The sequence below is a fragment of the Sebastes fasciatus genome, chromosome 2, assembly GCF_043250625.1.
Source record: "Sebastes fasciatus isolate fSebFas1 chromosome 2, fSebFas1.pri, whole genome shotgun sequence".
NCBI lineage: Eukaryota > Metazoa > Chordata > Actinopteri > Perciformes > Sebastidae > Sebastes > Sebastes fasciatus.
The window spans coordinates 16,287,574-16,302,434 of NC_133796.1; the positions used below are offsets into that span (position 1 = coordinate 16,287,574).

The window sequence follows — 14,861 nt, forward strand, 5'->3', positions numbered from 1 at the left end:
GTAATGAAAATGTTTGCTGACTCATTATGAATCCTGAAAGGGGTTTGAGTTGCAGAACTCTGAGGGATCAGACAGATTTGTGTTTGTTTGCGTACCTGCTGTGAACAACTTTAACATTTATTGGGTTGAACTGGGGATTAGAGGTTAATTACATAATTACTTTATTAGAGATAATTGTGTTTAATCAAATCATCATTTTTCCAGCTCGCTTTGCTTGCTTTCATCTGGGAACAAGGATTTCTTGTCAGTATGCAGACTCTGACAGCTAGACCTCAGATGTTCAACATCCAGCATCTTTTTCTTGCTTCACTGACAGGCTGCCAGTCATTTTGGCACACTGTACAGTAAGGCTGCACAATTATGGCCAAAATGATAATCACAATTATTTTGATCAATGTTGAGATCATGATTATTTATCACGATTATTCATTGACTTTAGCGACAACATATTTTTATTGCACTTTCACATTAAAATAAACAGAGCGCTGCTTTCACTTTCATGCTGTGCTTATAAACTAGGGCTGCACAATGTTGGAAAAACTGACATTGCAATATTTTTTTTTTCTGTTTAGAGAACATGTAAGATATTACCACACAAATAAATTTACTGTATACATACAAATGTACATATCATTTTTCTGTGTACTACAATAGGCCTATCAGTAAACTCTGACCTACTGTTGAAATGGGAATCTAAAAAGCTCAGTGTGATACACAACAGCATTCAGCTGGACAGAACTGACATTCTTGTATAGTACAGTAAGCAGTCAGTGTCAACAAAAAGAACAAAACAGAGATTTGTATATAAGAAACATTTCCAGGGTTGACTGGTGAAAAAACATCTAAACATTTTGACCAGTACGGATCACATGATGACAAAACATCTTTTCATTTTGGTTCTATTGGCCAGTTTATTGACACATTAACTAGATTTTGAAGCATGAATGAAGTATTTTGGGTGAGTTTCTACCTTTTGCAGACATACAATAGAGTTGTGATGTCCCATCAAACTGTTTTGACGATTGCACTTACAGTTTAGAGAAAGTTAAGATTGTTTCAAAAAATGAGCCAAAGCGATTGAGAAAAACTGTAATAATTGTGGTGAAATATTGTATTGACAGCTAATAGTGCACGTTAATAGTATGATCTAAAGCAAATAATATAATACAATACTAACTATCATCACTTTTTGAAACTCATTGATGCTGGTGTTGACTCTGTCGTAAAATCAGTACTAAACCAGCCACTACAACGTCATTTAACACACACAACACTAGTACATCATATTCTCATCAACATGCATTTCAGTGATTCAGGCGGCTCACAAACTCCAGCAGCCCCATCACCTTGTGGTTCAACCTGATGTGCGAGTAATCAGGAAAAGCATTCTTATTGTGCCTCTAAACTGTCATTAGGAAAGGACGTTTCCTCTGCGAGAATAAACGGGTGCGACCTTTGACCCTTGCTAATCCATCATGGGGACAGACGAGGCAGGGCCGAGAGATAGCGTTGTTAGTGCACCAGCCAAGCTCCGTCAACCTGCTTGCTTTCATGTATTGACTCAAGTAATCTGAGTATGTATAGTCTTTCATGTTCTTCGGGTACTTCAGGAGAAGCTTTTTAAAAACAGCCAAACAAGCTCTGACATGAAAAGTTCCTTTTTTTGAAGATAATGGTAGAAATCCAAAAGATAGGCACTAAACCAGAAACAAACAGACAGGAGGAACAAGAGCTGGGAAGTAGCTCATATATCAATGTTTTCGTGTGATTGTATCTGAGCTAATCTACTGTCATTTCCTCCCCACTGTAACTCAGATCAAACTAACTTTTGTAGAAAAACAGTCTTGCTGGTACAAAGTTCAAAGAGGTGACATTGAGGTAGACAGTGCAGTCAATGATTCAATGAATTTCTAAGCCAGATTGCAGTATGCACAGTCTACGTATACAACTCTTCTGACTCATGATGAATACTGAAACACGTCTGAGTTAGTACAGTTTGTTGAACACTAAATCAGGTGACGGATATGTATATAATAGACTGACTCATGACAGATTAATGAATCGTTTCTGGATAAGAACATTTGTGACGTATCAGCACAGCGTGTGTTTACAAGGCTGCAACATAGTAAAATAGCTGGTAATAATTTATCTCATAAGTCACTTTGAGAGAGAACACTTTATAAAGCACAACATATCTGCAAAATACAAAGCAAAATAACTCTTTAAAAAGTTCTTTAGCAGTGCATTGATGAATTGAAGGTTGAGGTCTTTGCACTCAAGCATCTCCACTGAAAAAACATGTCAAATTGTAGCTTAAAATGGACTAAAGTTTCCTGTGCTCACCTTAAATCTGGGACGTGTACGTACAGTACAACCATGATGTTGTGACATCACAACTAGTTTGGAAGTCATGATCGAGTATAGAAGAAAAGAGTGATGTGGAAACTTGAAGCCTCCAGTGCACATACACTGAAAATTGACTTATCAGTGAAGTAGGAGATAGGGCTGTCACTATATCCGATTTTCACTACACGATTATCGTGGTCAAAATAATTCCCGATACTTATAGAAAATTCTAAAAAATAAATAAATAATGCTATCAGTCAAAGTCAACTTTAAAGCGTCAGTAAGAAGATTTGTATTGCCATCATTGGGCAAAAGTTCCATAATAACCTTTCAGCATATTGTAATTCAAGTGTTCTGAGAGAAAACTAGACTTCTGCACCTCCTCATGGCTCTGTTTTCAGGCTTTAAAAAATCGAGTCAATCTCCAGTGACAGGATATTTTGGCCAATCACAGGTCACTTCAGAGAGAGCGTTCTTAATAGGAGACATCTTGTGTCCAGTAGTTAAAATATTTGCATATTCATAGAGTCTGGATTTTTTTCTAATGAGGGAAATAACTGTTATCAAGGTAATTAAACTTTCTTTGGTAAAAAAAAAAACATATAAGAAACAAATTATTATTTAAAGCAGAATATTTGTATATACTGTATATATATATATATATATATATATATATCATAAAATACCTACTTCTTTAAGTATCCATGAAACAAGCAAAGGTAGAGACCTGAATTTATGTTCTCCTATCAGTCAGATTTGCTTATTTTACTGTCTGTGAGCCATAAACTCAAGACCAAAGCTTACCCTTAGTTCAAGGTCTCTTCTCTAGAAACCAATCTTGGTTTAATCCAAGCCAAACGCTTAATAACATGAAAAATAGCAATGAACATTGGAGAAATTGAACTGAACTGATACTGACTATGACTTTGTTTTATATTGCCCTGAAGTTGTACACAGCGGCTATATATACAATTCATATCACATACTACAAAGAGGATGCACAATGTAAACAATGGCCTTTCAGTTTGCACATTGACAGTAGATATATTAGAAAAGGAAGAGATAGCAGACCGGCTATCACTGCTGTGTGCTGTGTCATGCATGTGTCAGTTTACATGTCTCTACATCCTCACTCACTTTAATCTACAGTGCTCCTGACCTACTGCTGTTCTGTCACCCTGACATGTTTAACAAATACTGTCTGGCCGGAGCGGGATACACCAGAGGTGTTGTTGTCTCTGTGCACAGAAAGTGATGGATTACATGTGATTCAAGCTGTCTTATCAATATCTTCAAACACTCCTGCACATTTTCTGCACTCTAAGAAAACCCCATGTATACACAGATAGACATTCAGGGAGAGATGTTATTATTTCTAAAGCAACATATCATTTTTAATTGTAATTTTCACTGTGTTTTTCTTTATTCTTTCCGGTGACTTCCTTCTTAACTAAGAGGCCAGATAGACTGTCAGCGGGGAGGGAGCCCTCCTCAGAGGTCTACCCCTTCAATCACTCGGCACAAAAGCAACAAAACACGCCTCTGTAAATATTTCAGTGGCTTCAGCACCTCGTCCTGGGTCCTGCTGCTCGCTGTCTGCTGAGTCCTCTGAGTGAGCCATTGTGTGTCCCACGGCAGACCGCTTTGTGTGGTGCTGCTGGACATGGCTGGTCTGTTGTGGAGAGGCAGCGGTGCCTGCATGCATGCAGTAGCAGAGCAGAGGATTAGGGTTGATGTTTCTCTGTGTCTAACTGGCTGCCAGGCATGCTCTGACGCCTTGGCACAGCACACACAATTTACATCATTTAGTTCTGCTTGCTGCGGAGTGAAAATCTAGTTTAAATAGAGTTCAGATTATTCATTAGGTTTCTTTAAGGGCTGTGTTTCTGACTACTAACTGCTCTATCTTGAACCAAGGAAAAAAAGAGCAAAGATTGGAGCGTTTGTTTGAGATATTGCATTTAATGCATACAAAACAAAATTGGCTTCTCTCAGTCAGTTTCTTTAGTATATTAAAGGCTTTATGGTTCGCAGTCTTTTGAGAAAAGTTGTTCACAGTCCAAGATGATTTGCCATAATAAATGGGAATCCGGATTTGCCCTTGATATGAGCCACGTCCCTCGGTGCTTCCCTGAGCGAGTCTTCTGGGAGCGCTTTCCAATAAGAGTAATGTCCCCCTAGTGCATGGCCACCATTCAACAATTTACGGGCAGATTACAGATTCTAATAAAATTTTTGCAGCCTTAATTAAAGAATCTGCTCCCCATTTTATGATAGTTCAGTCTCCCTCCACCACTTCTATCCAATTTAATTATTCTGATGTACATAATTAGCATGAGCTGGCCATTGTTCGCCTCATTTGCATATTATATTGGATAATTGAATGAGAGTGGCTGATGATTAAATTAGGGTGAATGACAGATGATTCGGCCCGCTGTGTGGAAAAGTTAACAGAATGAGCAGACTGGGAATACGACATGCGCCTTTTGAATATTTATATGTTCCACCGTGGTCACCCCCAGCAGACGCACTCTGCTAATTTAAAAAATGTGCAGCGGCTAAACTTGGTCACAGGATGCTGTTTCTTCGCCTCTGGCTGCTCCTCAGTGGTTACTACTGTGCGTAAGAGTGGAATGGGGGCAATGTTGAGCGAATGAGAAACAGTTTTTCGAATGTTTTAAATGTGTTCCTCCATCATCGAGGCAACACATTTACAGATTGATAAGACAAATGAGACTAGTGTGGGGAAATTCATTTCCAGGCACTTCCAATGTAAACACAGACTGCTGGTGCCTGCCTGCCACATTATGGACAGGCTCACTGATGACGGCTGTGTTGGCAAAAAGATGTGTGGAACATAGTAGTGATCCATTTGAAAATGTCAAATCTGGAAATAAGATGCAAACATATAAACTACTTTGCAATGCTTAAATGTTTATATTAAGAATAATGTTTGTTTTTCCTGAATCAAACTAAGATTCAAATTTCTTTTTAAGTTCTTGAGGCAAATTTGGAAGAAAAAAAATTCTTATTTCCATAAGTTAAACATTTATTTCAACATCTTGTTAATTGGTTTATCAGGACAAAATGTTATTAGCAGTTCAGATCCTCTCATTGCACCCTAGATGCATCCCGCTCCTTGGAATTTTTCCATGCGAGGTTTGGTCAGGATAAATGTTTAGAGGGAATATTTGGAACAGCTTTAGCCTTTCACATGCTAATGTAAGCACTGGCGGCACAAGAAAGCTGGCCTGACCCAGGGGCCACACGGTGACATAGTCTGCTGATTCAGTGCCGGCAGCCCTGGCTTTGTTTATGTGTGTGCACGGGAAATAATGCACGTCATAAAAAGGAGAACTTTGAAGGGGAACCACTACCCCGGATGATGAATGCCCCCTGCTCTTCGGATATAAATAACTCTTCCCAATAGTACAAAAGCCATCTCGGGAGTGACTTATACACCGTCATTTCTACAATAACATTGAGCTGTGTTTCCACCCCTGGTGTTCCTCACATATTGGATCATCCTCTGGGAATCTTGTCTGATTTGGACACAAACTGCATCACTTTTTAATTGGTATGTTTTAAAGTAAAATGTGTCACTTGTTTCTGAGTATATAAACTCAAAGCAAAGTTGTTGACCTATGCGTCATAGGAATTTGTGCTGATTCATAGAACCATAGAGAGGGCATAAAGCACGCTTCATTGGTTTACTTCAAGGATTGTCCATTTTCAAACACAGTTTGCAACGCGTGCAGCTTGTGTTTGTCTTTGTCTCCCACATACCTTGTAAAATCCCCTCTGTTCTCTTTGTTATAGTACACATCAGTACACAAAGTGTCGTCACATTGTCTGCTCGGAGTCATTTCAGGGGGCAGAGGAATTTACAGTCTCGGGATCTGTCAGTAGGTGGTATAGGAAACTGTAAAGATAAGTCCCTACAGCAGCTTAAGTCTAGCTTCCTTTTCACAAGGGCCTTTGGCATCTCTCAGATCTCCCAGATCCAGCCGTGCCCTCGCTCTTATCAGATACCTGACCATGCCCACTTCCAGCTTGGAGAGAAAGATGGAGATCCATTGTGTGTGTGTGTGTGTGGGTGTGTATTACTCATGTTGTGGGGACATACATCTGTTTACACAGTCACATTGTGGGGACTGACCTTCTTTTTGGGGACAAAATGCAAGTTCCCATTATATTTTAGGTTAAAGACTTGGTTTAAAGGTGCTATTGATAACATTGATAACATTCAGCCACTAGATGTTGTGTTCTCCCTTACACAGCTTAAACAGCTGTCAGTGTGTCAGTGTGCTGACTTGACTATGACTTGCCCCAAACTGCATGTGATTATCATAAAGTGGGCATGTCTGTAAAGGGGAGACTCGTGGGTACCCATAGAACCCATTTTCATTCACATAACTTGAGGTCAGAGGTCAAGGGACCCCTTTGAAAATGGCCATGCCAGTTTTTCCTCGCCAAAATTTAGCGCAAGTTTGGAACGTTATTAAATTTCCTTCACGAAAAGCTAGTATGTCATGGTTGGTACCAATGGATTCCTTAGGTTTTGTTGTAGTTTCATATGATCCCAGTATCTTCACTCTAGGTTTACAGCTGAGCCCGCTACAACCTAAAAACCACAAGTTACGTTAATGCGTTAAATAAATTGGTGGCGTTAAAACAAATTTCCGTTAATACGTTATTATCACGTTAACTTTGACAGCCCTAGTATTTATCTTCTGGGCACCACGGATATCCGTACCAAATTTCATAGCAATCCATCGAGCTGTTTAGTTTAGATATTTCAGGAGCAAAGTGATGGACTGACCAACTGACCGGCATCATCCCTACAGCCACACTGCTAAAATACTGTAAGTCTACATACATATAGCCATCCTGGGAGCTCCACTCACTCGCTGCATGGCTGCTTTATCATTTATCTACTTCAAAAGGGAGTTGTTTGTAAAGTTCTCTCCAAACAACTGCATGGGTTTACTTTATCCAACTCCAATAAACCAGCGTGGAAATAAGATGCCCATTTGTCTTATCGAGTGGCTCTTCAGTGCCTCTGCTATCCCTGAAATCTCTTTCGCAGCAGAGCAGTTTAATGCAGGCTGACAGGCTGAGAGCAGCCAAGACATTATCGTCCTGTTTCTTGGAGCAACACAGAGGCTGCCACCGCTCCACATCCAACCCCGCGGCCCTGCCCAGCTATCTGCTTTTGCTTTATGTCTTTTTCCTGCAGCGAGCACTTGACGAAGGACAATTTGTTTGGATGTTTAATGCTGCGGCACTGGCTGGTGGAGGATTATATGAGATGGTCCAGTGATTTGTGGTGGCTGGTAGTGGGTTGGCGTAAGTATGTGTGTTAGTGGGGAGTGTCTGTGTGCATACATTCAGTGAGTGTGTTTCAGTTCCAGGTCTTCGCTCTAACACAGACATCAGTTGTCTTCCACATTGCTTCCTCCGAACTCTCACATTTATGACAATAGCCGCTATATGAAGACATTTGTGACATGTTTGTCCTTTTTGTCCACACTATAACATTCATTGCCTGCTGAAAGATTAATAATCTTTGAATTCCATTGTTTCAAGATTTATGAAACCCTTCTCTTGGCGAGTCTTCTTTATATGTTTTGGCAGCCGGGAGAATCATTGACTTGTCCTGTGAAGCTTCACACACTGAAAACGCCGCCAAATGCTACTGTGAGCTTTCCCAGATCTCACACTGACAGACTTTACTGACACGCTAGCGAACGGCTGCACAAAGAGCAATGGAGGCGTGTTGAGTTTAATGTCGTAAGCCAAGAAAACTATTTCATCTTTCACTGTAAGCAGTGTGTTAATGTTGTTCTTATATTTCTTTGCTGCCATTATATATCATATCTCAAAATTTAAACATTTTCTTCTTCTACATAAAGATGCCGCATCCTTTTATGTTGGATAACCACTGTGTCATCCACATGACTCCCACATGACTCTTTTGGCCTCATCCCTTGACATGGGCCAATAATTCCTGTTACAAAATCTTGTGTTTATTCTTTTTCCGTATCAGTGTCCCCTTTTAAATGTTGCCCAGTGCTTGGGAAGATGAACCTCGGTGTACTTTTATCCTCAAGAGAGCAAAGAGATCACCAGAAAGATCTCAAATGTCGTCCAAAACATCTTGCGACAGCCCCTCATTTGATCCGTCCGAGGCCCCTTTGAACGCTGCTGTAGAACGCGGTCCTGAAGGGCTTCACCCTCAGATGATAAAAAAGTGAATTATTGGTTTGTTTATCATGCTCTTAAAACCTAAAGTGCATTATTAAACAGAGAGCACATTAAAAGGGGAGTATTGTTAAAAGTGTTTTAAAAATCTTGTAAATCCCGGTAATTTATGTCACTGTGGTCGAGGAGGCTCACCCTGGCCTTCTGGTTTTAATTTGGTTTAGGCTCTGCTCTTCGGGGTCTGTACCTGGGATGCTGCCTTTTTTTTCCCAGACACAATCTGACCGATGTGACCCCCTCGTGGGGCAGCGGTAGCCTCAGATTTAGAGAAGCGAGTCAAAGACCAAACCAAACTATTTGTATCAAGGAGGTAGAAAAGTGCTGGTACATCTTCCTGCAATAGCTGAGGTTGATGTGCCTTTGAGCAAGGCAGCAAAGTGATAAAATATTTTCTTTTAAGTTAGTTAAAGAATCATCAGTGTTTCCATTTTTTGTTCTCTCCGAAAATTATCTCTTTAAATGTGTGTCAGAAGCATTCAAATCCCAGCTAACATTGGCCGAAAGCGGGGTACACCCTGGACAGGTTGCCAGACTATCACAAAGCTTGTAATTCATATATACTGTATCTCACCAAATCAATTTGTTTGTAGTTCACATAATTGTGAACTAGGAAATACAAAGAGCGCCAAACGCCGCATAGGGAGGAGGTTGGAAAATTGTTGGACAAAAAGCATTCGTGTCCCCTGTGAAACCAGAAGTCAACGTTGATTTATTTGTCACTAAACTGCAGTAAGTTACGCTTAAGATTTGTTGCCTAAACCTAATTAAGTAGTTTTGTTGCCTAAACCTAACTACATCGTTTTGTTGCCTAAACCTAATTAAGTAGTTTTGTTGCCTAAACCTAACTACATCGTTTTGTTGCCTAAACCTAATTAAGTAGTTTTGTTGCCTAATCCTAACCAAGTCGATCTTTTCCTAAACCTAATTTAGTATTTTTTTGCCTCAACTTAAGGATGTTGTTGCTTGTGAAGACGGCGGTTTATGTTGAATAGACTGTATGCATGTAATAAGTGGAAATTGACACAAGTTGCTGTACAATCGTAGGAAAATGAGAAAAAAAAAAGGAATAACTTTTTTATAAGATATCGTATGAACCGTCATGCGTCCCCCACCATGAGTCATATTCGACGAGTTCATATGTGACCGTTGTTGTATATAATCCCCATGCCTAGTGACAAATACTGCAGAAAACCATACAAAACACTTCAAAATATTCAACACTGAGGCGTCACACTATATTATTGTGAAGCTTCAACAGTGACCAGGGCTTGTCTGGGTGCTGCCTGGGACCAGAAACCTGCTCCAGCCTCTGGGGACTCCCTGGCAGAGGCAACAATGGGTCAGAGCCCCTTCTTTGTGCAGTTGCCCTCCTTAATCAAACTAGCCGGAGGAGTGATTGGATTTTAATTCTGCTGGGCCCACCGTAATGGTGTGATGGACGGGGACTGGTGAATTGGAGCAAGATGTCAGCCCTCGGAGGCCTCCATTAATGATATTGCTTCATTTCTTAAAGTGGCAGGAACGCCTTGGGACGAGGGGATCGCTTTTTTTATTTGACTCTCTTTATCTCACACTGACTCGGGACCATTTGTGTCGCTCTTTGTGTGTCCTTAAATGTTGTGGACCATTTTTTTGAACTGGTCACAGTATGTGTGTGGTTCCAGACGGCTGCTGTGAAACTGGACACAATGTGATTATTGTCTTGTTGGAAAGGATTTGCTTTGTTTTTAAACCTAAATTGAAAGTTAACCTGGATGGTATATGCTGTACATTAGACTACATTTAACAGACAAAAAAAGATATATAATGCACTTATGGACAATTAGATATACCCATCCTTTTTAACAGTTAATATACAGTATAACAATATAGACCTATCATGTGTTTTTGAGAATGAGAAAGAATGAAAGCTTGTCAATACAAACTGGAAGTCATTTTTCCTGATCGTGTGAAAATTTTACTCTTTTGACTCACTGTGTCTTCATCTGACAGGAACAGTATATCATCGACATTCACATTTCAGTTTCTGCTCTGTATGCTATAATTAAAGTTTAGTCTCTGTTCCATCCTAACTCATGAGTCAGGAGGTTAATTGAACTTATGCACTAAATCTAAAACACAAAGACTTCCGGAAAACATTCTTGAACTCCTGAACTGACACTGATATGAACCTGATGAACGCCAGAGTGTCTCCCTGAAACCTTTTGATGCCGTTTCTCATCTTTAGTGACTCACACTCGCCGCCTCATTGTTTGCTTCCTCTGACACATGTTTGTCTTCCTCGTTCAGCTAATGACAGTTTGGTCTTGTCAAAGTACAGGTGAACCCTCATTGTGTTTTATAGCGAGTCATTGTCGAGTGGGGCGGCTCCAACCTTCCTCTCTTCTCCTAATGGGCGTTGGTGTGTTGTTTTTGCGGTAGATTTATGCGTGGGTGGGGCACTGTGATTTACGAAGCTCTGACACTGTCTCAGCAGTGGGACCAGGGAGGCAGATTGTGGCTCTCTGTGTGTGTTCCAGGTGAGCCTGAGGTCTGCTCGCCATCCGTCCACACACACACAAACACAGAAACTCTTGCGTGCACCAATGAGAACACACAGATACTTTGATAAACACTCAGCTATTGTGTTGTAATAAAGCAGGCAAGCTGCTACTGCTGCAACCTCCTCCCTGTAGGTTCACCTAAAGTACAGTGTTACAAGAGGGCATGTTTTGCTGTCATTACGTTTAAAAAAAAAACCTTCAGCTTCATCTCCTTTTTATTTACATCTACACAAAACAGTGGCTTTAAAAATATAAAAGATGACGGTCAAAATATGTCAACACAAAACATAAAGAGAAAGAAAAAATCAATATTTTTTTTTTCTTTTAATGCAGCTTTCTAAAATACCCCCTCCCCTGTTGGCCCCGGTGCTTTTAAAAGTTTAAAGGATAGTATGTGGATATTTACTCATTGTGTCAGTTTCCCATAAAAGCAGCATTCATTCCCCAGGATCGATAGTATACACAAGTAGCCCGGTACATGTAGGCACATGGATGTTGATGCTGCCCTTTCATTATCAGTGTAACCTAAGAGTAGAGAAGATTAAATTCTTGTCACCAGATGTTAAATTGGCCATTACCCATCTGAGATAAATTGGTCCTTAAATTTTCCATTAAAAACACCTGACAAGAGGTGGAGAAAACACAGTGTACACGATTTAAAGATGTTGACACAGTTGAGTTAAAGCTCTCTTTGGCTGTATTGTGTGGATTATATGAGTGGTTATATGTCTTATTTTGGTAAATCCTGTTTTGTAATTTCTCAATCTTTCACTTCCTTTCATATGTGGAGGACCAGCTAAATCCCAGACAGCTTTATGTTTCATATTGTGTGACTTCATTTAGCTATTGAGACCCTCAGCCCACTCATTGTTGTGTCTCCACTCAAGTGCGACACTTTCTCTCACACCCCTCCTCCTCCTCCTCCTTTTTTTTCTCTTGCAGAAGAAAAAGCTTCCAGTTCAGTCTCTGCATTAAGTCAGCCTGTCAGAGTGTTTCCCTGGAGAGTTTTGGACTTGAAGTTCGTCCCGGCAGTTCCTCTGCTGGTGGCCCCCCGCTGGAGGAGCAAGGTCAGAGTGGACCCGAAACTTTCACAGAGCCTCCACAGAAATCACACAACACACTTATTTTTTTACACAGTGTTCGTCAGTAAGGCTAATTCAATAGTCTAAGGACAATTGCTTCGAATGCAACAAGAGGGTTCAGAGGGTGTTGCAGACAAATTGTCAGGAAGACAAAAACCTATTGAAAACATATTGCTTTTGTTTATTTATTTTTTTTGTATATTTTCAAATATGGGACTAACCGTCTTGATGGTGGCACTAAAATTTCCAATTTCTAAAGGTTCAAAATATGAAAGTGTTAGTTTACAGTGTGTCATGTGGGCATATGGATGGTCCATGTGATGTTTGTGTGCTGCTACCTTAAAAAAAGAATCACTGGCAAGTAACAACAACAACAACAACAACAATAATAATAATAATAATAATAATAGTAATCATCTATTTTAAATTAAATGAAAAAGTTAACTCATGTTTCACTGTAAAACTAAAAATATAAAAGCTATGCTCTTGACAGGCTAACTCCAGTGATATTTACTGTATAAGACACAGATGCATGTGAATGGTATTGCAGGGTGTCATTTTGGCATAACAATTTTGATGGAGAGTTTTTTTGTTTTTCTTTTCACTGCCCTCCTTGGTTCAGCCAGGACTTCTTATAATCACTAACTTATAGCTGAAAAAAATAAATGTTGTCAGTAACAGGCCGGCTCACATTTGTGACCTGCCAATAGCAACAAAGGTTGTGAAATTCAGTTATGGGTGGTTCAAATGTAATATGTCAGCCATGCATCTGTTGGCTTGTTTATGTGAAATTCCCATCAAGATATAAAATACCTTCTTTGAGCCTGAAAGATTTTATATTCTACCCCTTTTTTTCCCCAAATCTATAAGATTGAGATTCACGTACAATCTCACAGAACAAAGAAAGATGGAAGAAAATATAATATATTATATGTTTTGTTATATTTCATGACTTTGTTTGAAGGTAATGTTAGGATTAATGGAAAGCAAACATTACAGCTCTGTTGCTAAATTAAATTATGGTAATTGACTTTGCAATAACCACAATTCATCAATTCATTACTGTTTAGTGAAAACAATTGCTTGAAAATGTTAAACCGTCAGTTTGGTGTCCAACCTCTGGAGTACATTTACAATCTACCAAGTTAGACTGAGAAGTGTTGTTAATATTTAGTCCACCGTTATTAATTAAAATGGGGTGGTCAAATTATTAGAAACACTTTCTTTCTATAACAGTTTTAACAAAGCCTGAATATTATAACCTTTATGAAGGTAGGGTTTATTGCAGGACTGTTGTATTGAACTGTATTACTTTTAGCTAGGTGTACCTAATAAACTGGCAACTGAGAGTGTTATGCTCATAGCTAGTGCCACTGAAGTGCACTGGCATCCTCACACCTTAACCAATATAGTACATTTCCTCTTTCCCAAAAGGTATTAAGAGTTGAAAGCCTGAAAAATAGTGTCTAAAATGGTGAATACCTTTCAAATTAATTAAATTTAAATTGTTTTGCTGTTAAATTAAGCTCTAAATACAATTCGGACTGGTTGGTTATTAAAATCCTTAAAAAAAATGCATGTATATATGGCTATTTAATTCCCTGTTAAATTGCCATCAAATTATGGAAAACCTAATAAACTGGCAACTGATTGTATATGCCCACAGCTCTAGTGCCACTGAAGTGCACTGGCAACATCACACCTTAACCAATGTCGTACATTTCCTCTTTCCCAAAATGTATTAAGAGTTGAAAGCCTGGGTCAGTGTCTAAAATGGTCAATTTAAATTGTTTTGCTGTTAAATTAAGCTCTAAATACAATTCGGACTGGTTGATTAAAAGCTTTAAAAAATGCATGTATATATGGCTTTTTTAATTCCCTGTTAAATTGCCATCAAATTATGGAAAGGAAAGAAACTTTGAAAAGCAGCATGCTCAAATGAGCCAATGTCTATTCTTCGAGTTTTATTTATTATTTTCTCCCCACACACACACACTAACAAATCCAAACTCCACGGATTAAAGAGCATATTGATGCTCCATGTGTCAGTCAGTGACCGTTTAGTGACTCGTGCTCGTGGGCGGCGCTGCACTCCTCCTCGCGAGCCGGATGATCTAATTACGTGCAGCCTTCCACCAATTAGAGAATTACATCACACCTTTAAATGGACTCGTCCTCTTAATCATTAATGCTACGGTGTCATTCCCTCTGACGGCGGCTATAGTTGCATCGAGGCAACTTGACACATGCAGTGTCAGAGTTAATCCTAAATAATGTGGAGGGATGAGGAGAACATTGTTGTATAAATAAATAAGAAATAAAAAATAAAGTGTGTGTGTGTTCAGGGATCACTGGGGTTTATTTTGGTTCTTGTTTTACGCACTGAAGAGAAACGCCCATATAGAGGTGTCAGGTGTACAGGTGTCACTTTATGAACATAAATAAAAAAAAACATAAAATGTTGAATAAACTTCAGCCACATTTTTTAGTTAATGTCGTGTGCTGTTTTGGTAGTGGTGCATTTAAATGTTGTCTTCGTTTTTTGGGGGGGTTTTTTTACCCTTTTTTCTTTTTCAGTAGATTTTTTTTTACATTTCCTGACTAATTTTTTTTTTCTTTATAATTT

General features: G+C 39.2%; 1 long non-coding RNA gene across 4 annotated transcripts in view; it reads left to right on the top strand.

Annotated features, from left to right (window-relative positions):
• Window positions 1-12,475, top strand: part of LOC141761983 (uncharacterized) — a 37,675-nt gene extending 25,200 nt beyond the window's left edge. For 3 of the 4 annotated variants that reach the window (XR_012592684.1, XR_012592689.1, XR_012592688.1), the window contains one exon: window positions 12,096-12,474. This is a non-coding gene — a long non-coding RNA (uncharacterized LOC141761983). Of the gene's footprint in view, window positions 1-12,095 lie in introns of all 4 variants that reach the window. The other variant, XR_012592686.1, reaches the window with a different exon arrangement.
• Window positions 12,476-14,861: the final 2,386 nt, after the last annotated feature.